This window comes from Bubalus kerabau, chromosome 10 (genome assembly GCF_029407905.1).
Source record: "Bubalus kerabau isolate K-KA32 ecotype Philippines breed swamp buffalo chromosome 10, PCC_UOA_SB_1v2, whole genome shotgun sequence".
NCBI classification, from domain to species: domain Eukaryota; kingdom Metazoa; phylum Chordata; class Mammalia; order Artiodactyla; family Bovidae; genus Bubalus; species Bubalus kerabau.
This window is the reverse complement of record NC_073633.1, coordinates 14105344-14131528: the sequence shown is the minus strand read 5'-3', so window position 1 is coordinate 14131528 and position 26185 is coordinate 14105344. Positions and strand designations below refer to the sequence as shown.

At 42.9% G+C, this 26185-nt stretch overlaps 1 protein-coding gene across 41 annotated transcripts in view; it reads left to right on the top strand.

Annotated features, from left to right (window-relative positions):
* LHFPL2 (LHFPL tetraspan subfamily member 2) overlaps positions 1 to 26185 on the top strand; it is a 285866-nt gene that overhangs the window by 42151 nt on the left and 217530 nt on the right. For 12 of the 41 annotated variants that reach the window (XR_008698773.1, XR_008698772.1, XR_008698768.1 and 9 more), the window contains exons 4-5: positions 4600 to 4728; positions 14357 to 14437. The exons of 4 other annotated variants lie outside the window; for them this stretch is intronic. The gene's annotated coding sequence lies outside the window, so the exon portion shown is untranslated. 25 more of the 41 variants (XR_008698789.1, XR_008698790.1, XR_008698781.1 and 22 more) reach the window with 14 other exon arrangements.

Below are 26185 nucleotides of genomic sequence, written 5' to 3'. Positions count from 1 at the left end.
CTGATGCTAGGAAAGATTGAGGGCAGGAGGAGAAGGGGATGACAGAGGATGAGATGGTTGGATGGCATCACTGATGCAATGGACATGAGTTTGGGTGAACTCCGAGAGTTGGTGATGGACAAGGAGACCTGGCTGCAGTTCATGGGGTAGCAAAGAGTTGTACATGACTGAGCGACTGAACTGAACTGAGGAACATTATTTATATAAAAGCAGGTGGCACTGGGAGGATTTTGCTTACAGCAATATCAGTCTTTGATTTGAAGTCCTGAGTTATATGTAAAAAATAACCCTGTGATCCATTATTAAAAATAATTTTTAATGTTCTATCAGCTAACAAGCCTATAGGTCATCTTTCAATTATTTTGAAAGCAAATACTTGGAAAATACTTTTTGCAAGAAATTAGACTTGCAAAAGTATTTATTTCCTAACCTGTATTCACTTTCGCGTTCAGAAAACTAAGATCATGGCATCTGGTCCCATCACTTCATGGGAAATAGATGGGGAAACAGTGGAAACAGTGTCAGACTTTATTTTGGGGGGCTCCAAAATCACTGCAGATGGTGACTGCAGCCATGAAATTAAAATATGCTTACTCCTTGCAAGGAAAGTTATGACCAACCTAGATATCATATTCAAAAACAGAGACATTACTTTGCCGACAAAGGTCTGTCTAGTCAAGGCTATGGTTTTTCCAGTAGTCATGTATGCATGTGAGAGTTGGACTGTGAAGAAGGCTGAGCGCCGAAGAGTAGATGCTTTTGAACTGTGGTGTTGGAGAAGACTCTTGAGAGTCCCTTGAACTGCAAGGAGATCCAACCAGTCCATTCTAAAGGAGATCGGTCCTGGGTGTTCTTTGGAAGGAATGATGCTAAAGCTGAAACTCCAGTACTTTGGCCACCTTATGCAAAGTGTTGACTCATTGGAAAAGACTCTGATGCTGGGAGGGATTGGGGGCAGGAGGAGAAGGGGATGACAGAGGATGAGATGGCTGGATGGCATCACTGACTCAATGGACGTGAGTTTGAGTGAACTCTGGTAGTTGGTGATGGACAGGGAGGCCTGGCGTGCTGCGATTCATGGGGTCGCAAAGAGTTGGACACGACTGACTGACTGAACTGAACTGAACTGATTCACTTTCTCAAAACCGACTCCGATATTTTGAATTGTTCTTTTGTTTGGTGTTCCAGGGGTCTTTCCTCTCTGGGGTAGCACCCAGGATAAAATGCAGAACAGGTAAGAGTAACTTTTGTCAAGTAAGAACAGGCCTGGGAGAAAAGAACTAAGAAAGTAGAGCCTGTCCAGCAAGTTACTTTCCCAGACAAATGAATTTTAGGCATGAGCACTTGTATTTATTCTACATCTGGAAACTGATACCAACCTCCTAACCTGTGAATGTATACCCTGAAAGAAAATCTTCCTGATCCTCAGGACCACATGCACCTCACTTTGAAGATCCAGCTCTAATATCTAAAGGTCTGGACAATGTTAAGTTTAAGCAAAACAACTGAAAGAAAAAATTTTCAAGTTCATTGTATTTACTTGCTTCTGATTAGGTAATGAGACATTGAGGCCTATACAGTAAATCTCCGTACCCCAGCCCCACCCCCACCTGTCCGTCAGCCATCCATTCTTTTCTCTAAGCAATGGATGAAAAGTTGCCCTGGGTAATCTGTGGAGATGATCTCACATATTCATTCAGTTATGATCAGAGATAGTCTTTTCTTCCTCGTCTTTCACAATTGCTACTGTGCTCTACATACTGTCTGGTATCTTTTGTGTTGCTTTGCTTAGAAATTACATTGGAGATTTTTTTTTTAATGTCATCATATAAAAAATACCCTTATTCTTTACTGACTGAACAGTATTCCATTAAATGTTATAATTCACTTAAACAGGCCCTTATTGGTATTCTTTTAGCTTGCTTCCAATATTATTTAAACAATCCTGTGATAAATACATTGTACATATATCGCTTTGCATATGTGTGAATATATTCACTGAGGAACTTGTAAAAGTGGAATGTCTGGTCCAAGGACCTGTGTATGTATTGATTTTAATTAGGCATTAGTAGTAAACTGCTTATCTCTGAGGAGGATGTGCCGATTTAATCTACCACCCACAGGATATGAGCGCCTGTCTTAGTTATCCGTAACTCTGTAACTGTTCCTGTGAGAAATCACTCCCAAACTGAGGGGCTTCCAACATCGGTAAGCACTTCTTCTCCTTTGTTTCTGCGGGTCTGGATGATGTGTGATTTGGCTGGGTTGTCCTGGTGGGATCTCTTAGATGGTTGCGTTCAGCTGGGAGCAGGGGTCATATTGAAGACTTCCTCAGTCAAGCCTCTGGTGTGGGACTGAGGAGAAATGAGCCCCAGGTGATGGGATCGTGGAGACCTCTCATGTGTCTCCGTCCTTTGGGGTCTCTCTCAAGGTAGCCAGACTTCTTTCGGAAGCATCGGTCAGTGGACATTTGGGTGGTTTCCATGTTTTGGCCGTTGTGGATAGTGCTGCTTTGAACATAGGGGTGCATGTATCTTTTTGAAATACAGTTTTGTCCAGACATATGCCCAGGAGTGGGATTGCTGGATCATACAACAACTCTATTTGTAGTTTTTTGAAGATCATCCATACTGTTTTCATAGTGGTTACATCAACTTACATAGGTGACTTTTCCATGAAAAAAAAATTTATATGTGTATTTAATTAAATTTCACTTAGGCTTCCCTGGTGGCTCAGAGGTTAAAGCATCTGCCTCCAATGCGGGAGACCCGGGTTCAATCCCTGGGTCGGGAAGATCCCCTGGAGAAGGAAATGGCAACCCACTCCAGTATTGTTGCCTGGAGAATCCCATGGACGGAGGAGCCTGGTGGGCTACAGTCCACGGGGTCGCAAAGAGTCGGATACGACTGAGCAACTTCACTTTCACTTTCTTTTAACCTTCTGGCTTTTTTGTCATATTTGGAAATTCTTCTCACTGTGAAGCTGTGAGTGTTCCTTCCTGTGTTTTCTTCTGCTCTGTGTGGCTTGGCTTGGTTTCTACATTTTTACTTTTGATGCATTTAATATTAATTTTATTTTAAAGTGTGAAGTATGGACTAGAATGCCATTTTCCAGTGGCTATCTAGTGCACTTAAAATGTTGCCTGTGTCGTGTTCATGAACTCTGCGTGTCACCTCCTTCTGTCCCACTTGTTAGTGTGGGTCTTTATGTGATGGTCCTGCACTGTTTTAAATTTTGTAGCCACATAATGTATTTTAATATCTAGTAGGACTACTTCCCCGTGTTTATTATCTTCCTAATTATCTAGGCTATTTTTTCTAGTCTATTTTTCTGTGAAAACAATTTCTTAATTACCTGGTGGTATTACCAGCCAATGAGTGTGATTAGGCTGAGATAGTTGGGATTTTTCTGCACATAAAAGAAGGAAATGGGAGGTAACTTGACATCTTAACAAAAAAGCCAAAAACAAAAACTGGCACTCAGAGAGACAATTTCAATCTCAAATCTGCAGAATAACCTGTGGCCTTGCTCTAAGCCCTGATGATACTTAACTAGGAATGACCCAGCGTGGTAAAGATTAATGAGGAAAAGAAAAATGCTAACCTTTTATAAGATCATTTTCCTCTAGAGAATTTTAGTGTGCCAACCTTAATGATTAGGAATCACGCAACATTTCTGATTACTTGTCTGTGTTACTGTTTGGGTATAGTTTGCCAAAAAGCAAATTGTTCCTAAAAGCGTGGTGAAGGGGTAGTGTATGGCATTCAGTCTTTAGAGGTTTTATTCACAAATATTGTGTTAGGCTTTTCTGTATTTTTCAACAAGCCAACACATCGAATGAAAATGTCTTAGAAGTGCATTTTTGTTACTTTTCCATTTCACTTTCAGGGTTGTAAACACATTTCTGTGTTCTGACTAATGTACGACAACATTAAAAGCATAGAACTTGGCTCTTATTGCAACTTTCTTAAGGGATCAAAGGCACTTTGCTATTGTTCCTTCCTTGTTCTCCTGGGATGCTGGGAGATCCTGCAGAGTCTCTTGCAGTACACACTTGTAAAATGCCTTGGATTTGCAGAGGTTTTGCTATTAGTATTTAATAATGGGTCTCAGGATTTCAGGATTTCTATCATGGGGGAAAAAAAACAAAGCTCAAAAGTTCAAGAAAAGCATGAATACAAAGCAAACAGAAACTGAAGATCTGAAAACCCTGTTGTATATTGAATTGCCTCTGTATCTGTGTATGTGACCTTATTTGAAAAAGTAAGATCATTTTTAAGTTGTTTTTTTAAATTGAGATATACTTGACATATACCATTGTGTAAGTGTAAGGTGTAAAACGTGTTGATTTGATGCATTTATATATGGCAATGTGATTACCATCATAGCTTCAGCTCATGTCTCTATCACAGTATATAATCATCATTTCTTTTTTGTGATGAGAACTTTGGAGATTTAGTCTCTTAGCAATTTTAAAGTATTTCATTCAGTACTATTGAATACTGGAAATAGGGTCACTGCAGATGTATTTTAAGTTTCTCAAGATGGCACCCCCCCCGGAGAAGGAAATGCAACCCACTCCAGTATTCTTGCTTGCAGAATTCCATGGACAGAGGAGCCTGGTGGGCTAAGGGGTCGCAAAGACTTGGACACAACTGAGCGACTAAACAGCAGGCTGCCATCATCCTGCATTGAGAATGGACCCTAAATCCAACAGCTGGTGTCCTGGTAAGAGACAGGAGAGAAGGACTTAACACAGAGAGACACAGGGGAGAGAACAGTGTGAAGACAGAGGCAGAGACTGGAACGGTGAGCTTATAAACCAAAAACGCTAGCGACTTCTAGGCAGTGACCAAAAACTAGAAGACGGGCATGGACCGGGTTCTCCCTCAGGGCATCCAGAAAGAGCCAATGTTGCTGACACCCTGGTTCAGCCTCCTGGTGTGCAGAACAGAATACGGGTCTATTATTTTAAGCCACCCAGCTTGTGGTAGTTTGTTATTGGCTAAGAAAGGGAGTGGGGGGCAGACACAGGAAACTATATAGACCTTTCATCAAGAGAGTCTGAGCAGAAAAGCTCAGGGTCTGTGAACTTGGTGAAACAGAAGAAACACTCTGCAGTTTCCCCACCTCCCTCAGCTCCCTGCTTTGCTCACTCCCAGGGCCCTGACTCGCTCTGCACACCTTAGATTTCCCCTCTGTGAGTCACTCTCCTCCAGATTCAAGAGGATCCTCTCTTTCTCTTCAAATTTTCCCCTGTGCCCAGACCTCTCCCTGGGCTCCGCTTACAGCAGAGCTTGCGAGCCTGTTCACAGCATGGTAGAAGGCAATAATGTACGGGTGTTGACCTTCTCGGGAATATTTGTATTCTTAAAGCGGTTAGACAGGGCTCGATCGAGAAGGAGTTCTCTCTCCTGGAGGAATCTCTGGAATCACCGTGGGGGCGGGGTGAATAATTTTGCAGAGGGTCTTCTCCCAGCCTCGGTCCTCCCTGCTTTCTCGCTGCCACTGCTTCACCAGGGACCCTGTTTTCTGTGGTTTCATCAGAGCAAAGGAAGGACCCCACCAAGTCCAGCTGGGTGAATGCCCTTTTCAGGCCCAGCGCCCTGCAAATGAGTGGAGGCCAGGGTGGGCCAGGCACAGTGACCCAAAGGTTAAGGCTTGTAGGGGGCGCTGTGGAGAAACCGCTTTGAAGGAGGGGAGAACTTCCATGAAGGTCATGCGTGGGCAGAACTGGCTTCACAAAATTTTCAGGGCCCAGTACACATTGAATGTAGGCCTGGGGTTCATACTCATTAAGGGTGGCATGACGATGAGAGCTGAGCACTGAGCTGTGCAGGACCCCTCTAAACCTGAGACTCCACACATGCATCTGTGCTCACGAGGTTGACCCTGTGTGGCGGCCACCAAAACTTTGAATCAGAACTTGAAGGGCTGCAGGAACTTGGGTCACTGGGCATCTATTTGTGGACTCATTCCAGGAGCCATGTAGCACAAAGAGATGCTGCCTGCCATCAGAGACCAAAGACATGGACTTGGCAAGGGGACCTTGAGGAAGGCCCTCTGCCGGCTGCCCGGATGAGTTGGTATAGGGAAAAAAGTAAAATAAACATGATTGGGTATTTAAAATCCTCCAGTAGGAAGGCTCCTGGTGACTGGGGGAGATCTTGTTTCTGGACCCCAAGGTTGTCTTGCCTCTGCAGGATGCTCTTGCCTTGGCATGAGCCAGAGTGTGGGGGGTTGGGATGGGGAGTTTAGGGTGGGGGGGAAGGTTAGAATGCTGATGCTGAGGGAGCTTACAAGGAAAGGGAGAGATTTGGCGGGAAAGAGATACATCTCAGGGAAGTGGAATTCTGTGTGGGTGATGCAAACACTGCCTCCACACACACCCCCCACTCCTACCCCACTTCCTGGCAAATCTCCAGTAAAAGAATGGCCTCTCAGAAATCTGTGGAGTAAGCTTTCTTTGGGGGGATGAAGAGTGGAGACTTGAGGTGAGGGCTAGTATATTGTAGCCTTGTTACCACAGAGAGAGGTAAGCTTCTGCAGAACTCACTGAATTGAAGGGGGCCTCTGAGCTGAGCAGCCCTAGAACAATCACAATGAAAAGATGTTGCCTTTCGTTTTGGTTCTTGAGCTTGGAAAACTCCAGAGGGGCGAACAAATGGCTGGGGGGCACAGTCTGGTTGGGGTGGGTTCAGTTCCTGGGAGGAGAAGAACGCGTACAGGAGTGCCTGTTGACTTAGTTCTGGAAGCCGGGGGAGGAGCTAGGATGAGTAGTGAAGTCTCAGGCTCCCTCCTGTCTGACAGAGATAAGGCACTGAGAGTCCCTGGGGCTAAAGCCAGCCAATTTCTTTCCTCCCACCAGACCAGCTTTGGGCTATTCCCTAACCAGATTCAGAATTGTTGCACTGGTGCCTGGGTATTTTGCTGATGGCTATGACCTTGTCATTTTCCTAGTCAATGAACCCTGGGAATTGACCTTTTAGTCTAGAAAGTGTTATCTCTGTATAACTAGCTGTGGGTTGTGAGTACCTCTGGTTTTAACTCACTTGTCAGGCTGGTCTGAGGCCAGAGTACACGTTGCGGACTTTGTCAGTTCCAGAAATGAGCTCTGAGCATATTTTCTTTCTCAAGTAGCACAAAAACTTTCTATTTGTCCAAGGTAAAATGACCAACAATGTCCTACCTAAACAGGTTCTACAGATACCTCCAGATACAATGTGCCCCCTAAACACCCCAAGAATGTGTCCACCAATGTTTAATTTCTCTAAATGACACTGGTGTGAACAAAGCAGGATCCATGGTTGATGTTTGTCATTCTTGTGTTGGGTGGGGCAAGGTAGTTCTAGTTCCCTGCTTCACCTCTGAGCCACCTTTCTGAGAAACACCACCACCTCTTGCCGCTTTTCCAAACTGAAACCTTAGCTGACCTCAGCTCTGGTGAGATTCCCAGGCACGACCTACTTACACATTTCAAAGAAAAAAAAAAAAAAAAAGACACTTTTAACTCCTAACTGGTAGGATTTACCACCTGTTCTCAAGCATGGAGTTTACTCAGGTATGTAATCTTCTGAAGCAATGACTTCAAATCTACTCTATGCACATTGGTCTCCACTTACGGAATTGCTATTTATATTAATTTAAACAGGTCAGAAAATATTCGGAGAAGGCGATGGCACCCCACTCCAGTACTCTTGCCTGGAAAATCCCATGGATGGAGGAGCCTGGTGGGCTGCAGTCCATGGGGTCGCTAAGAGTTGGACACGACTGAGCGACTTCACTTTCACTTTTCACTTTCATGCATTGGAGAAGGAAATAGCAACCCACTCCAGTGTTCTTGCCTGAAGAATCCTAGGGACGGGGGAGCCTGGTGGGCTGCTGTTTATGGGGTCGCACAGAGTCGGACAAGACTGAAGCAACTTAGCAACAGCAGCAGCAGCAGCAGAAAATACTATAAACTCCTAAAATGTCGTTTAGTACTACCAAAGTTTAAAATTATATGGTTTCCTTAAGCCACAAAAATAGAGCAATAGTAATACTTACTTTTAGGACTCTATATTTTAAGTCAGGGTTGTACGTGGCATTTGATCTCTGGAAAAAGTTGTTAGTTGTTTAAAGTATTCTTTGCCTTTGTCATCCTTTAACACTTATCTCCCCATTCCAGCCCACCACTCCTGCTCACCCCCCACCAAGAGCCAGCCTGCTGGAAGCCAGTGGTTTTATTCCATTGTTTAAAGGACTGAGTGAAATCAACCACTCGGGGATTCCATCCATCAAGTCCAGTGTTTGGGTTTGTTTTGTTTGGTAGATGAAAAAGCCCAAACTGGCTGTTCCCCGGTCCTTTCTACATACCACTGTATGGAAACCAAGACCAAGTGTCCTCCCAAGAAATAACAGAAAACGGATAATTCTGTGAGCTAAGAAGGCTTCCCACTAAAGCCTGTTCTCCATCCTTCCCACCAAATTCTGCTCCAATTCTGTAGTCTCTAGAAGTGGAGGGCCAAGGAGCAGCCACAGAAGCCAGGCTCATTCATTCACTCATTCATTCATTCATTCTGACAAACATTTACTGAGCATCTACTATGTGCTGGGTCCTGTGGCTACAGATGTTGATGTGGAGGAAGAAAGTTCAAGAACTCACAAATCCTAGCATATGGATTTAAGGTCAATCCTGGAGGGAAATAGTCTCACAACCTTACGGCAAGGACACAGTCATCAACTGTCTCTGCTTCTAGCCTCCAACCCACATCCATCCCAACAAGTGAATATGGCCAGTGGCGGAGGACTCTTCCTCATGGAAGACTATTCTTCCCATCAGTCCCAGCTTTGTCCCCTAGAACTTCACATAAACACCATGCTATTTCTCCCCACAATCACCTTCTCCCATTTGAAGGCAGTTGCCGTGTTGCTGGTATTCTTCACACAATGTAAAGGGTCACAGGTGTGGGAGACTGGCCCATATTGCTGCTGCTGCTGCTGCTGTTGCTAAGTCGCATCAGTCATGTCCGACTCCATGGAACCCCATAGACAGCAGCCCACCAGGCTTCTCTGTCCCTGGGATTCTCCAGGCAAGAACACTGGAGTGGGTTGCCATTTCCTTCTCCAGGCCCATACCTCAGTATGGTAATATGCAGAAATGCCTGGGCTTTTCCAGAAACAGCTGGGGTGTCTCTACCCTAAGTCTGTTTGAATAAGACTATGAAGATCCTATTAGGAATGAATTCACCCAAGGAGAGGAGTAAGATTGAGGTGACCAATTTTACCCATCACCAAGGCTTGATCATTGAGGAGCTCTGGGTCCCAAAACAGATTTTTAAAATACACAAGTGTTTGTGTGCACAGAAAAGGAGTAAGACAAAAGGGTGATTTTTTTTTTCTATAGGTGGGATGATTTTTAATGTTTTCTCTATATTTTAAATTATTTTTAATGTTCTCTACAATAAATATATAAACCATACTAATAGAATAAAATTTTATTCAAAAAATAATGTACAAACTAATTTTCTGTAGTGATTGACTTATCTTCTCCTTTTCACTACAGAACAAAGGTCCTTTAATTTACGTGATAAATAACATTCATAAAATTCTATTGATTAGCAAATATGCCTTGTAGAATTGTTTCTGTGTAATTTGTTGGTATTAGTCCTTACTCTCTCCATGTATATGACAGAAAACACGTAGCACCAGGTCCATAAAGATCCTTTAAAAGACATTAATGACTTTCTTCAAACAAGCAGCCAGCAAATTTTCATTGGCATCTGTACAGTTTGAAAAAATAAACCTGTTAACCAGTCAGTCATGGCTGACTCTTTGCAACATCAGGGACGTTAGCCCATCAGGCTCCTCTATCCATGGGATTTCCCAGGCAAGCATACTGGAGTGAGTTGCCATTTCCTTCTCCAGGGGATCTTCCCTACTCAGGAATTGAACATGGGTCTCCTGCATTGCAGGGAGATTCTTTACCATCTGAGCCACCAGGGAAGCCCAGTTTGAAAACATAAAAGGAACCACCAATAAAAATCTATTTCTCCTAAAAGGTTGAAGAGGATCTCTTGGAGAAGGCTGGTGACCAAGACCTTAGGGCAAAATTTCTAGAGCAGCTAAGCACTGCTTCTTAACACATAATCACATTCAACTAAAATTGCTTTTCAGAATTTTAAGAGATTTACAAACCTGATCAAAAACATTCACACATGTGAAAATGACCGTCTAGAGAACTTGGGTTATAGTTACAGGACTTAAGGAAATAGAAACTCTATATTTTGCAACTGGTTATTGAATGCATGGGTTTCCTAGTAAGCATCCTAATGCTTTCAAAACTGTAAATTCCGTTTTTCTCAAATCTGATGGTTTGGTGGTCATCAGATTTTGTTCCTTTCTAGTGTGATGGTAGTCACACAAACTTGCTGTTTTCTATTCCACTACTGGGTTTAAGGTTACAGGGTGAAAACGGTCACAATAAGCCCATCTTAAGGCTGGCCCACTTGAGATGCAGGTTTCCAGATGGGTCCTGGGGTGGAAAGGGGTCACCTTGGAAACCAGCGGCCTTGAGAAGTTCAAAACAAAGAGATTAGAAGTAAACCTGACTCATTGGAAGTTCATCAGTGGTCTTTGGTCTGGAAAATGCTCTTTAGCATAATATTTGAAATAAATACTCTTTAGCGAACTATTTGAAATAAATATTTCAAAACCAAGTGGAGCGAGGAAGACGGAAAAGGTTTAAGTTATTGCTCAAGAATTGTGATTTTATGGATCATTTTTTTTGTTTCTTCTCCAACTCTAATTTAGTCTATATAATGATGACCTCATCAGAGTTGCCATAGAAGTAACTTATTTAAATGGGACATGTTGAAGTGACTCTTATTTTTTTGTGTGTTGTTGTTCAGTTGCTAAGTCATGTCTGACTCTTTGCGACCCCCATGGCCTGCAGCACACCAGGCTTCCCTGTCTTTCACTATCTCCCGGAATTTGTTCAAACTCGTGTCCTTTGAGTCAGTGATGCTATCTAACCATCACATCCTCTGCTGCCCCCTTCTCCTCCTGCCCTCAATCTTTCCCAGCTTCAGAGTCTTTTCCAGTGAGTCGGCCCTTCGCACCTGGTGGCCAAAGTATTGGAGCTTCAGCATCAGTCCTTCAAATGATTTCAAGCATCAAGTCCTTCAGAGTTGGTTTCCTTATAGAAGAAAGTATAATATACATGAGGGATCCCTCTCACCTCAGGAAGAAGATGAGTTTAGGGAAAACAAAACTTGGAAAGGCTAACTTTTTTGGCTTTGGGAAGACACATTTGGGATCCTCCAAAATTAACTTGAAATGAACCCATGTTGTATTCTAGCTTGTGATGTAGTAGTTCACCCACATGTTCACTTAAAGTCAATCCTCTGTTAGACACAAATTCTGCTGTGATTTTGGGGGAATCTTCTTGCTAGAAGCACAAGTTAGTGTCTAACACAATCTGCAATCAGTCTGGCTTCAGATCCTAGCTCCATTACTTATTAGTTGGGTGACCCGGGAAAGTCAATTCATCTCTCTGTGCTTTTGTTTTCCACGACTGTAAAGAGGAAATAATAAGAGTAGCTGCTGCTGCTGCTGCTGCTGCTAAGTCGCTTCAGTCATGTCCAACTCTGTGCGACCCCATAGATGGCAGCCCACCAGGCTCCCCCGTCCCTGGGATTCTCCAGGCAAGAACACTGGAGTGGGTTGCCATTTCCTCCTCCAATGCATGAAAGTGAAAAGTGAAAATGAAGTTGCTCAGTTGTGTCTGACTGGTAGCGACCCCATGGACTGCAGCCCACCAGGCTCCTCTGTCCATGGGATTTTCCAGGCAAGAGCACTGGAGTGGGGTGCCATTGCCTTCTCCGAATAAGAGTAGCTACCTCATACAATTGGTGTTAGGATTGACAGAATTAGTACACATAAAGCAGAGAGAAGGGTGCTTAGGGTACACCACATAAAAACTTCTCTCCATGTTGTTGTTAAAATTAGCTCTTTCTTTCCAATGTGTGTGAAACAAGAGTAACCACTGTTAATATTGTGACTTAAAGGAATGAATTCTTTACCAACTGCACTATCAGTTGGTAGCACAACTGATAGGGGGCTTATTTAACTTCTATGCAGAGTACATCATGAGGAACACTGGGCTGGATGAAGCACAAGCTGGAATCAAGATTGCCAGGAGAAATATCAACAACCTCAGATATGCGGATGACACCACCCTTATGGCAGAAAGTGAAGAAGAACTAAAGAGCCTCTTGATGAAAGTGAAAGAGAGTGAAAAAGTTGGCTTAAAACTCAACATTCAGAAAACTAAGATCATGGCATCTGGTCCAATCACTTCATGGCAAATAGATGGGGGAAACAGTGGAAACAGTGGCTGACTATTTTTCTGGGCTCCAAAATCACTGCAGATAGTGATTTCAGCCATGAAATTAAAAGACACTCCTTGGAAGGAAAGTTATGACCAACCTAGATAGCATATTGAAAAGCAGAGACATTACTTTGCCGACAAAGGTCCGTCTAGTCAAGGCTATGGTTTTTTCAGTGGTCATGTATGGATGTGAGAGTTGAGCTATAAAGAAAGCTGAGCACCAAAGAATAGATGCTGTTGATCTGTGGTTTTGGCGGACTCTTGAGAGTCTCTTGGACTGCCAGGAGATCCAACCAGTCCATCTTAAAGGAAATCAGTCCTGAATATTCATTGGAAGGACTGATGCTGAAGCTGAAAGTCCAATACTTTGACCACCTGATGCAAAGAACTGACTCATTTGAAAAGACCCTGATGCTGGGAAAGATTGAAGGCAGGAGGAGAAGGGAACAACAGAGGATGAGGTGGTTGGATGGCATCGCTGACTCACCGGACATGGGTTTGGGTGAACTCCAGGAGTTGGTGATGGACAGGGAACGCTGGTGTGCTGTGGTTCATGGGGTCGCAAAGAGTCAGACACAACTGAGCGACTGAACTGAAAATCACTGCAGATAGTGACTGCAGCCATGAAATTAAAAGATGCTTACTACTTGGAAGGAAAGTTATGACCAAGCTAGACAGCATATTAAAAAGCAGAGACATTACTTTACCAACAAAGGTCCATATAGTCAAAGCTATGGTTTTTCCAGTAGTCGTGTTTGGATGTGAGAGTTGGACTATAAAGAAAGCTGAGCAGCAAAGAATTGATGCTTTTGAACTGTGGTGTTGGAGAAGACTCTTGAGAGTCCCTTGGACTGCAAGGAGATCCAACCAGTCCATCCTAAAGGTAATCAGTCCTTAATATTCATTGGAAGGACTGATGTTGAAGTGAAACTCCAATACTTTGGCCACCTGATGCGAAGAACAGACTCACTTGAAAAGACCCTGATGCTGGGCAAGATTGAAGGCAATTGGAGAAGGGGACAACAGAGGATGCAGTGGTTGGATGGCATCACTGACTCGATAGACATGAGTTTGAGAAAGCTCCAGGAGTTGGTGATGGACAGGGAAGCCTGGCATGCTGCAGTCTGTGGGGTCACCAAGAGTCAGACACAAATGAGCAAGTGAACTGAACTGAAAGGATTAAATGGGCTTCCCTTTCACTGTAAATGAATGGCTTTGTCATTGATAAATTGGTGGCTCAGTGGTAAAGGATCCATCTGCCTATCCAGGAGATGCAGGTTTGATCCCTGGGTCAGAAAAACCCCCTGGAGAAGAGAATGGCAACCCACTCCAGTATTCTTGCCTGGGAAATCCCATGGACAGAGAAGCCTAGCAGGCTACAGTCCATGGAGTCAAAAAAGAATCAGACCAGACTTAGCAACTAAACAACAGAAACAAAGGAATGAATATTCATCCTGAAGTTTCTAATTTATTATTAAGTTGAAAATTGAGCATTAGAGAGAATGTAACCCCATGTTTCAAAAGTGTGAAGGTATTTGTTTCTCTGCAGGTATCTTTTTCCTTTTACGTGGTTCATTTTAAATGTGACAGATGTGACTTTTTAAATTTTTTAAAATTTTAATATTTCTTTCTATTTATTTATGGACTTGACTGTGCTAGGTCTTAGTTGTGGCATGTGGGATCTAGTTCCCAGATGAGGGCTGGAACCCAGGCCCCCTGCATTGGGAGCAGGGAGTGGCTAAGACTCCACTGGACCAAGGAAGTCCCAATGTGACTTTTTTAAAGGGGCAATTGATGAATTCTTTACAGAGGAGAAAGGCTGGAAGCATATCAGTTGTGTGGTTTTTTTTTTTTCCCTAAGACAATAAAACAATGACTCTAAATGAGATTTTAATGTAAACCTTCTATAGCAATCATAGCCCTTCCTATCATATTGTATCATCTTCCGGTTCACTCCAGTGTCCTGTGTACCAATTTTTCCTGCAGCTGTTTATTGGGTGTTGACGCTGGAAAATCACCTACTCCTGGGAACCATTTGGTCTGCATTAAAATCTTTCTCTTCCCCAGGTGAGATGGTCTTATTTTTCTTTTGTTTGCTTTTGTTCACTTTTCCTTTTGTATTTTCATTTCCTTCAGGAGTTTTAGTGCGATTATTTTTTCCTCTTTCATTCCCTTTAACAATTGGTCTTTCCTACTTGTGGGCTGCACTTACTGAATTGCGATGCTCTGCGCCGCTTTGAAAGACCTGCTTTTATTTTTCCTGTTCAGGTCATTTGTGCAAATCCTTAAACTTAGAGAGTTAGTACTAATGACTGGTCAACTCTATTAATGCAGTCTCCCCTCTGTGAAAGTTTACTTTTCTGGTTCAAGGTCTTTTATTGCAATGCTTGTTAAGAGCCTTTATTGCTTGAAGAAGGTGCCTTTTGGAACCAAAAGATTTCCTGTTTATGCACAGGGCAGGGCCCAACTGAACTCATGACAGTGCAGGCAGCTCCTGAGATTTGCCAAAGAGCTTTGAGTGGGATTCAAGAGGAACCATGACAGGGGCTTAAAAGCTAGTGTCTGCAGAGCTTCCATGTCTCTGCTAGAGAGTGTGAGAAAGCGCCCAGCTAGAGTGGGGGACAGACTTAGTGCAGCCAATAGAGAAGGCTGCCCCAGCCTCAGGGCTCCAGCAGGGCTGCCTTTGAGTCCGAAGGGGTCTTGGTTCTAGAAGAGGAAAAGTTACCCTCTTCAAAGTCTCCAGGCTGTGTAGATTAAAAGCCAAGGACTGAGTTCCCATAATTATGACTACAAAACAGACTTCCTGGGGCTTCCCTGGTGGCTCAGATGGTAAAGAATCTGCCTGCAGTACAGGAGACCCGGTTTTGATCCCTGGGTCGGGAAGATTCCCTGGAGGAGGGAAGGCATGGCAACCCACTCCAGTATTCTTGCTTGGAAAATTCATGGACAGAGGAGCTTGGCGGGCTATGGGCCATGGGGTCACGGAGTTGGACATGACTGAGTGGCTAACATACCAGACAGATTATTGTTTTGAGCTCCTTTTCACACAAATAGTATTTATAGAAAATTCAGACTTCCGCAAATCCCTTCAATGTCCACTAGGGTCTGGAGGGGTCCTAACCTGCTCTGCTTTAAGTGTGACACTTGTCAGAGATCAGAGCAGGTCCCAGGGACTCAAAGTTTTCTGTCCCCTGCTGAATTTTTAAACCCTATACTGTATTAAATGTTCCCTCTCTAAAGCTATCTCTGTGGAATAACTGCTCACAATGCAAGAAAACTCTTGTCTCCAAGCAGAGGATCCCTTCCCAGATTGGGGGGTGGGGTCCTAGAGGCTCAATTAACCACTGGAAGCTGCCTGATGAGGCAGAATCTCAGCAGGGAGGCCTGGAGAGGAGCCAGGACAAACCCAGCAGGCCTGGCCCCAGAGTGTCAGATTTCTGGGTCAGGAAGAACCAGATGAGGCGGTCACCCACATAGCCAGAGCAGCAAAACCAAGGAAAGAGTGTCCGTTCTTCATCATGTGGGAGGGAAGAAAGTCATGGGTTCATGACCAGCCCCCTGAGGGGGTCTCACTCAAGTCTTCAGATGCACGTGACCCTGACATGCCCACCCTCCTCCAGCTTCTCCTAGAATGGCCCTGAATAAAGGTGGCATGGTCTTGCTTTTTGGTTTCCTGGCTCCACACCAGCCAGTCCCTTCCAATCAGTGCAGTCATATTCCTGGTGGTAGGTGAGATATGGTGCTGTTCCAGTCTAGTCCTCCTAGGTTTGACACATGGGGTTAATATATTGTTATTATTGTTAAAGCCCACCACCAGTATTTTTACTGTCAACTGAAAAAATAAAGAAAAAAGAAAGAAAGTCGCTCAGTCGTGTCCTACTCTTTTGACCCCATGGACTGTAGCCTACCAGGCTCTTCCATCCATGGGATTTTCCAGGCAAGAATACTGGAGTGGGTTGCCATTTCCTTCTCCAGGGGATCTTCCTGAAAAAATACATGCAACCTAAAAGTTGAGAGTCATGTTTTTATCAGTGGAAATATTTAGGACTTCAAGCCCCAGAGGCAGCATCTCCAGTAACCCTGAAAGAACTGCTCCAGGAAGGTGAGGTGGGGAACCGGGTTATATAGAAGTTTTGCACAAAGGGAAGGTAGTCTGAATGTCAAAAGATTATATATAGTAAATTAGAGAAAACCAGATATCTCAAGTTAAGGAGTTTAGCATTTTTCCATGTGTGGGAGGGTACGGGAGCCTGAGCTCACTGAAGTCACTCCTTTGACACACACCTCAGCTATCTGGGGCCAGTATCTTGTGTTTTCCCGTCCTGCGTTTCCTCAGGACTCACCATAGGGAGTGGCTGCAGTTGGACGGCTGTTACTTGGCGGGTGTCCTTTCCTTCCTGAGTTTCTTCAGAGCTCACCAGCTCATGGTGGAGGGCTTGCAGCCGCTGATGACAGCGACATCCTTGCTTATTGATATTGCAGGAAATATTCCAGTTCTCACTTCTAACCAGACTCCAACTATGCAATGACAGAGAAGAGCAAAAGACTCCATAAAGTTATCATGTCTTCCTCTTGTTAAAAGCCATTTTCACCCTCATATATTGACCTCTCAATATTGCTTATCTCTTACCACAATATTTCTGCATAATGAATAACCACAAATCTCGGTGACACATAAGGGTAACCAGTGTTTTGCCTGACTGTCTGGGGTGGACAGTCAGGCAGCTCTGTGTGGGTGCCTCACACCTCTAAGAGTTGGCTAGCTTTGGCTGGGTGACTGAGGTGACTCAGTCCAGTAGGCTGGCCCATGCATGTTCTCATGGCTTGGAGGAGGAGCACAAGGGAAGGAGTGAAATCATGCAAGCCGCTCTAACTTCTGTCTATGAGGTATTGCTATCATCCTACCTACAAAATCAGTCCCCCACTCAAGCCCAGATTCAAGGAGCAGGGAAACACATTGCCTCTTTAGGGAGAGGGGCCACAAAGTAATGTGGCAAAGGGTGCTGGATGTGGGGAGGGTTTCAAATCCCACCACCATCCTGGTCTCAACTGATCTCAACTGTGATTCACTCCATAGAGAAGAAAAACTCCCACAATAGCAACCCAACATGGTGATGAGTTATAGTCCACAAAGTCAAATCCTTGACGCCATGAATGATCTGGAGAAAGATCACTTTGTTAGAGTGCTTCCCTGGTGGCTCAGACAGTAAAGCATCTGCCTGCAATGCGGGAGACCCGGGTTCGATTCCTGGGTCAGGAAGATCCCCTGGAGAAGGGAATGGCAATCCACTCCAGCACTCTTGCCTGGAAAATCCCACGGATGGAGGAGCCTGATAGGCTACAGTCCATGGGGTCGCAAAGAGTCGGACACGACTGAGCGACCTCACTAATAAGAAATAGTTACCATAAAGTTGATTTTTTCCCCCTTGTTTGTTTTGGATTTTTAGATGAGGGTTGGGAGATAATTCTCCATGGGTCTGTCTCATTTCTTCATGTCTTGTGAGCAAGGCCACTAACTGCCATTTATTCCTAGTTGTATTTCCAAGTATGTGTCTATAGCACAGAGCCTTGGAAGACAGAGTAGCTCCTGTGGAGCAGGGGGGCAGAGGGCAGATGTTTTCCTCTAGAGCAAAAGCCAGGCAGATCTCTTTATTGCCTATTATAAAATATTCAAGCTCCCCTAGCCCAGGATCTCTCAGTTATCACACAAACCACAGTATTCGCAGCATTGTCCTGTTTCCCTCAGCATTGCCCCTGTGGGATTTGGGGGTGGGGGTCTGGAAGTACCAATGTGGATGTGAAGCTCATGCTGCTTGCAGTGCTATGACCCAATAAAACTCTTTGTCTCTGACTCAGGATTCTTCTGCCAGCATCTAGGAAACAAGCTACTTTGTTAGTTTGTAACTAGGGCAACACTCAGACACCTCCTAATCCTTAACAAGTCAAGTAGCATCCTAATGGGAGAAGGCAATGGTACCCCACTCCAGTACTCTTGCCTGGAAAATCCCATGGACGGAGGAGACTGGTGGGCTGCAGTCCATTGGGTCGCTAAGGGTCAGACACGACTGAGCAACTTCACTTTTCACTTTCATGCATTGGAGGAGGAAATGGCACCCCACTCCAGTGTTCTTGCCTGGAGAATCCCAGGGACGGGGGAGCCTGGTGGGCTGCCGTCTATGGGGTTGCACAGATTCGGACACGAGTGAAGCGACTTAGCAGCAGCAGCATCCTAACAAGCTGTTCATGTATCTTGCTCCCAGGAACACCATGATCTACCAATCACGGCTATGGAGCCCTCCCTATTGGCCAGAGCACCCTGACTGCTGCCTTGGTCTTGATGCCCACTATGGCAATTCTGCCTCCTTTGCTCTGATGGTTATCTGCCACCATCCCATCTGTCATTTCAGGATTCTGTCATTTCCATTGACATGAGAGAGCTCATTTCTATGACGGCATCTGCTACTATCGAGCCTGGTCCCTCCCAAGGACACCCCCCACCAAACTTCTCGAGGATGTCAGTGCTTCCCTCATCTGTACCCTGTATTGCTTAGTGAAGGGAACATTCCCTCAGCCTTCCTGAGGAACAGAATACACTGGTGGTTCCTATGGTCTTGCACAATAAATGTATTCTAACATTCCCACAAATCTGAACTTTCTGACCTCTTCATCAGCACAATGCCAAGGAAATTCAAACATTTCTGCCTCATTTCCTGTGGCCACTTTTGGATCCAAACTTCAAGGAGCTATCCCAGCCCTATATTAGGATCAGTCCTGGATATCCTTTCCCAGGTCATGGGACAGGGCTCCTATATCCATAAATTCTCCCCTCCAGCCTCATATTCTGCTCTTCCTACCAATTCTACCTCCTCTCTCCACCCTCATCTGATCCCTTTAAGATCCACCCCTTGTGTGATCCTTGGCTCCTCGGTTCAGTTCAGTCGCTCAGTCGCGTCCGACTCTTTGCGACCCCATAAATCACAGCACACCAGGCCTCCCTGTCCATCACCAACTCCTGGACCTCACTCAAACTCAGGTCCATCAAGTCAGTGATGCCATCCAGCCATCTCATCCTCTGTCGTCCTTTTCTCCTCCTGCCCCCAATCCTTCCCAGCATCAGAGTCTTTTTCAATGAGTCAACTCTTCACTTGAAGTGGCCAAAGTATTAATAACTGGTCCTGCAATGTCTTTGGTGTGTAAGATTTTTACTCCTGGAGAAGGAACTGTGTGTCTCAACTCAAAGTACGCTGGGACCTAATGTTTGTTATTGTTTAGAGACAATGAAAGGAGGAGGGTCAGTCTTGAGGCACACAGATACCACGTGCATGTCCGTGCTCCTCTGCAGGGGGCAGGGCTTCAGAGGAGTGTAGTTCTCAGACCCCTGCTTCTCAGGCTCATCCATCCAAATCTCCCTAAACCAAATCTCAGGGTCTTACCTTTGTTTTCTCCCTCACATGACACACAAAATTTATTGAAGCTGTGAATTAATTTCCTTTGCAGGTCTGTTCCTCTTATAACTATTCTGGGGCCAGTTTTGAGCACATTCTGCCAGCAACTTCTGGAGACCTTCTGGCTTCCATATCTTACTTTTAGTTGATAGTTGGCTAATCTGAATCACTTGGGTTTTTTTGGGTTTTTTTTGAGGCTCCAGGAAGTTAAAATCAGGCCAGAGCCCTAATCTTTCCATTTCCATTACCCTCAATCCAGTCAAATGTTATAACTGCCATAGAACCCAGTGTTTGACCTTTTACTTAGACCTATACAAGTAAGTCTTAGTGACCATGATGTGACCAAGTATGAGGGGTTATCCCTGACACACTCCAAAATCCCATCTAGAGGGCTTGCTTTTTAGGACCACTGCTCCCAACTCTCTTAGCCGTAAAAGCAGAGTCCCTTCTCTCCCTTAAAAGCAGAGTCTAAGCCAGTGTGTCAGCTGGCTTTCTTGGGAGTGATCCCAAAGAGTAGGAGTGAGGAACCAGGGGAATAAAACTAGGAAGGAGAGAAAGCCAATAAAAGAATACGATGTATAACAGTGTTCACCTCATTCCATTCCCATTAAATAGTGTGTAACATTCAATTGTTATGTCTTTAATATTTTGAGAAGAATATCCTTTTGGGTAATTTTGAATATTTTTAATGACGTTTCAATTTTTTGTCTTATTTAAAATTGCTATTCTGCTTGGGATTTTTTTTTTTCTTTCTATTTTTTGTTCCCTTATTTTTAAGGTCCAGAGTTGGTTTTTAAAAAATAGCTTCAACCATTTTCATAGTCACACTTATACATTACTAGTAGGATGAACACTGATACAACATTCCTAGAGAGCCTTTTGCAGTGTGTATTTGGAATTTAAAATGTTTCCATCTATTGAAATCTCTCTAAGACAAGCTGGACTTGAGGTCCTGGAACAGGGTAGGTTTCAGCGAGCCTGGCTTAGGGGTCTGGGTAATATAGGATTGACTTTTCATGGTTGTGTGTACTCAGTCGCTTTTCACAGCCAATTTCCCCTAATTTTTTTTGTTGTTGTTGTTTGTTTTTGATTTGTTGTTGTTAGTGATATTTCAGGGCATTAGAAATTTTAAGCTTTTATCTGTTCAAACCTGTTGATTTTAGAAAGTCATTCTCCACCAGAAGTTAGAAAATTTCAACTATTTTTTCTTCTAGTTTTTTTTTTTCCCCAAAGGTTTGATATTGTAAAACCATGTAACTCCTGCACATGTATAGAACTAGTTACTTAAAACCTGCAATAATACCACGTGCTAGAGAGGTGGTGGAGAGACTGGACCTCTCATGGGCTACTGGTGGGAATGTAAAATGGTATGGGACCTCTGGAAAACAGGTTGTTAGTTTCTTATATAACTAAACAAACAACCTGGCAATTGCATTCTTGGGCTTTATTCTAGAGAAATAAAAAATTATGTTTACACAAAAACCTATATGCAACTTTATTCGTAATAGTGAAATACTGAAAGCAGCCCAAGTATCATTCAATTTGTGAGTAGGTGAACAAACTGAGGTATATCCATACAACAGAATAAATATTTTCAGCTATAGAAAGGAATAAACTATTGATGCCTACAACGAGATGGTCCTCAAAGGCATCATTCTCAGGGGAAGGGGCAATCCCAGGAGGTTGCCTGTGTAATCCTAACATTTTTGAGATGAAAAAACTCTAAGACAGGGAACAGGTTAGTGCTTCTCAGGAGACAGGGATGGTGGTAGGCAGGGAGTAAAGGGTATTGAGGAGTCTGGATGAGTAGAATGGTTGGGGATGAGCGAGAACATAAAGAGTTAACATGAGGGTGTTGTTTTGTGATGGTAGAGCAATGCTGTACCTTGTTTATGGCGGTGCTTACATAATTCTATTCATGGGATAACAATGCATAGAAACACACACACAAAGGCAAGTTAAAAAGAATGGTGGAAACTAAGGATAGCCCATAGTCTGGTTTAACAGTAGCTTTTCATTATCAGTTTCCTGGTCTTATACTACAGCTATGAATGATGTCATAGGGAGAATCATTGGGAGAAGCTGGGTGAAAAGCTTCTACTCAGGGCTCTACTAATTTTGCAGCCTCCCATGAGTCTATAGTATTTTTCAAAATAAAAGTTTGAAAAAGTAACACTTTAGTTAATCTGAAACTTATTTTATAAATGGTATGAGGTGAGAATCTGAATTGATTTATACCCACATGTTTACCCAAGATCCCACTAGTCTATCTTGACAAATACTCCCCTGCCGCAGTAATTCATGGAACCTCTTACAATTTTCACTAAACTCTTAAAAATACTGAAACCTCTTGCTAAGTTACCAAATCTCTGAATCTGTGTGTTCCTCATCCAAAGTCATACTGATTTAACTGATATGATTGTGTTTCAATAGCTGATAACACTCTTGATTCTTTCTCGCTCTAAGATGGTTTCTGAGTACTTCCTATAATCCAGATATAGGACTAAGATCTTCACTTGGATTATAGCACTTAATCCTCCTGATACTCATATGAAGTCGGTTTTATGAAGTTTTTTGAGAGGTTCGGGGAAATTTGGCCCTTACTCAGAATCACAAGCTAGTAAGTGGCAGAGCTAGGATTCAAGCCCAGGCCTGTAGGATTCCAAAGACTATTCTTTTAACTATTGTTACATACTGTTTCTTCTTTAAAAAAAAAAAATTATTTCACCTGTTTATTCTTCTAGTTCAACTAACAAAATCATACAGTCATGTTCTGAATAGAACAGGTATTTTGGTTGTATATTCTCAAACGTCTTAATTTTGAGAAGAGTTAACTATCAACGTTTACTCTTCCAGCGCATGGTCATGACATTCAAATCTTACATCATTCAAAACAGCTTGATTTCAAAATTAAATATTTTTGAATAGGTAATCCATGTTCATGGTACAAATGTCAAAGGTAAAAAGGGGCATACAGTGAAAGCTAAGTCTTCATTCCCACCCCAACTCACTGTTACCAATCTCTTATTTGCCCTTCTAAAAATAAATTATGGAATTATAAGTGTACATGTGAATATAGTTCATACATACACACAGAATACTTTGCACCTTGATTTTTTTTTTCATTTAAAAATCTTAGACACTCTTCCAAACTAGTATATCAGGAGTTCCCTTATTCCTTCAGTGCCTACATTGTTTTCCATTGACTGAGTACAATAAAATATATTTCACCTGCCCTTCATTGATAGACATTAAGGCTTTCAGTTGTTTTCCTATTATAAATAATGCTATAAAGAACATCCTTGAACATACTTTATTTCACATATGTGCAAGAATGGCTGTATATTAAGGCTCTAAGAGTAAAATTTCTGGTTCAGTTATATGCAATTTGAATAGTGCTTTCCAATGGACTTTTAGAAACTTGAACAAATCTACATTACCACCAATAAGAGAGTGCCTGCTTTTCCAGAGCCCTTATCAAATTTTTTATCTTTGCCAATCTAAGTGAAAATAGTATTTTATTACAGTTTTAGTTTGCCTTTTTCATAATACAAATAAGAGTGAGCCTGAGCTATCAGTCATTTTCTTACTGATTTGTAAGAGCCTTTATATATTAGAGGATTTTACCTTTTGCTTGTAATTTTAATTGCATTTTCCCCTGTATTTTGTTTTTGTTTTTTTTTTTACTTTTTTTTTTAATTTTATTTTATTTTTAAACTTTACAATATTGTATTGGTTTTGCCAAATATCGAAATGAATCCGCCACAGGCATACATGTGTTCCCCATCTTGAACCCTCCTCCCTCCTCCCTCCCCATACTTTTTAAACTTTGCTTATGCAGAGGATTCACCATGCAGAAATTGTTTTCTCAAGTAGTCAAACCTGTCAATCTTGTTTTTTATGGTTTCAAAGCCTTGTGTCATATTTAAGCCTTCTGTACTCCTATATTATAAAATTAAAAGTCATCTATATTTCTTCTAGTAATTGTATGGTTCTTTTAAGCCTTTAGTTTATCTAGAGTTTATTTTGTCTTTGTTTGGGTGACTACCCAGTTATTTCAACATCTTTTTTAAAGTGAGCCTGTTTTCTTTCCTGATTTGAAATGCCAACTGAGTCCCTTACACTAAATTTCTGTTTGTACTTGAGTCCATTTGTGGACTTTCAAGACTGTGTTAAACATTCTGACTATTCATATGTCAGTACCACACAGTTTTGCTTATTATATTTTGATAACTTGTTTTATTTTCAGATAAAGCTTACGTCTTCACCACTTTGCTTTTTCAAAATCATGAGCTTACTTGTTGTTAATTTCACTGTGATGCTGGACCAGGCCTTAGGGCTCCAGCCAGCTTACATATTCTTTCCAGGCCCAGTCCCGAGTCAGGGTCTCTGCTATTGCTTTCTTGCACATTTAGAAGACTATTTAGCAAAACTGTGAGCCCCCTTTACCCATCCCCCTCTGGCAGGGGCTTCCCTAAAGGCCTCTACCAAGTCCTGGAGGGATTCACCTCCCAGGATCAAACACAGCACTTGAAGTACATCTCTGGTTGAAGTTCTCAGAATGAATTCTGAGGTTTGATGTTTTTCTCCAACTAATGTCAAATAGCAGGCCTGTAATTTTCCCAAATTTAAGAGCATTTTCCCCTGGCTTCCTGGCTGGCTCAGACTTGCAAAAATATTCTCGATTTCAACCTCACTTCCCTTCGTATTGTGCAAGACAGTGTGTGGCAAAGACTTAGAATATAAAATGTTTCTGACATTTTCACTCTGTGACTTGCCAATTTTTCATTTGATTCTTTTTCCTTTTTATAAAGACAAATTAGAAAGCAATCACTCCATAACCTTTGGCTTTGTTATTTCTTTCTCCTTGGTGCTACCCAGTTCTATTTCCTTGTCTATCACTCTTCTCTATTGATTTTGGATGGTTTGGTGTTTGCCTTTGGGCTTTGCAAAGAGAGTCATTGATTTTGAGTAGATCTACAAACGTTGGGAGCTTTTGGTGACACAGCCAATCTTAGTGTTGCTACACAGGCACTAGACATTGCCTTGCAAGTGAGTTTTTTGTCTTAGTGCATGATTATGGAAATAAAGACTGCTGACAGTTTTTGGCAAACACCTTGAGAGTTACCATCTGTCCATTCATGACAACAAGAACCAGGAGGACCCTGTTGAATATCCTACTGAACCACTGATGGCAAATGTGTCTTCAATTTCATCTCTAAGAAAAATGGGATACACTGTAATGGAGAGAGAATTTTGGATGGGGAAGCAGGAGAATATAATCTCAATGCACTCTAGCTAGTTGAAATTCCTCACCAGACTCTGGAGAAAAAAGCTAATGAATAACTTACAAGTAGGAGGTTGTATCATACAGACCCTTCTAGATGGTTCCTAAATGATAAGGGCTAAGGATAATCTAAATCATGAAGACTACCTTTCTTTTATGGCTTCTCAGGTGGCTCAGTGGTGAAGAATCCACCTGCCAATGCAGGTTTGATCCCTGGGTCAGGAAGACCCCCTGGAGAAAGGAATGGCAACCCACTCCAGTATTCTTGTCTGGGAAATTGTATGGACAGAGGAGCCTGGCAGGCTATAGCCCATGGGATCACAAAGGAGTTGGATACAACTTAGCGACTAAACAACAACAACACTTTTCTTTTACTTTTCTTCATCACAAATCATCCCCCAGATTTTTACCTGGTCTCTTGCATACAGCACATGAGAAATTAATGGCCAAAAGGCAAGCAGTAGAAAAGAGTGAAGGAAAAAATTTAAGTCATCCTCAGACTGGAGGACTAGATCCTAAACAGTTGCAAGTTGCCTCTAAATATAGAGCAAGGATGATGGTGAGGGATGAGCTCAGCCAGTTCCCAGTGCCAGAGATGGTGCTATGAGGGTGACCAGAAGGAAGCCTTGGCCCAGGAGCTGATGTGCTTGATGTTGGCATACGTGGATCCTGCCTGGCTGACCTGCCCAGCCAAGTGTTCTGTCCCCATCAGGGGCTCTGCCTCTGGGGAGGTAAAGAGCTGTGTGCTTCATATAACGTGCTTAAGGATTCGTGGGCTACAATATGGTGATGTTCCAAGGTAAAGGGAGTATTTCAAAATAAGAAATGCACCTTCCCTGTGATTCAGTAACTCCTGGCTGAAAGCCTGTGAGGACATTAATTTGAAAACACAGATTTTTTCATTAATTTGAAAAAGTGCATTTTTCAGTTGCTTGGGCTGTTATGCAAAATTTGTCCCCCTGAAATCAGCAGTAAATGCTATGGTTCTCATGAAAGGGGTCATTTTAATGGCAACTGAAGAAAGAGCTCACAGATGTGGTGACGGTGAAGCAATGGGTGGCTGCATAGTTGGAGCTGGGGTGA